Raw genomic sequence first — 380 nt, 5'->3', positions numbered from 1 at the left:
GCCCTGGCATGTCTCTAAGAGATTGTTGATTTGAATCTGTTTCTGTTCGACAAGGTCCCCTGGCTCACAGGCATTGTCATCCAGCCTGAGCAGACAGTGCCACCGCCATGTCGTCTGTGTCCCTGTATGCACATTGATACCCAGGGCATTTATCAGCTGCAGGTCCGCTGCACCGAGCCTCATGTTAAGTCAGGTGGAAACCTGTGACTGGCAGCAGATAGGGCGAGGGAGCATTTAAGAGGCGGTGTTAAAATTAACCGGCATAATGAGGAAATAAGTGACTTATTGGCGGTGTAGTCATTTCCTTCATTAAGGCTGATATTTATGAGCATCCGTCAGGAGGGGAGCAGCCAACAGTACGGCTCCAGGTTTATGGAGCG

The sequence above is a fragment of the Myripristis murdjan genome, chromosome 9 (genome assembly GCF_902150065.1).
Source record: "Myripristis murdjan chromosome 9, fMyrMur1.1, whole genome shotgun sequence".
In the NCBI taxonomy this organism is placed as follows: domain Eukaryota; kingdom Metazoa; phylum Chordata; class Actinopteri; order Holocentriformes; family Holocentridae; genus Myripristis; species Myripristis murdjan.
The sequence above is the reverse complement of the archived record's forward strand: the minus strand, read 5'-3'. Positions refer to the sequence as shown.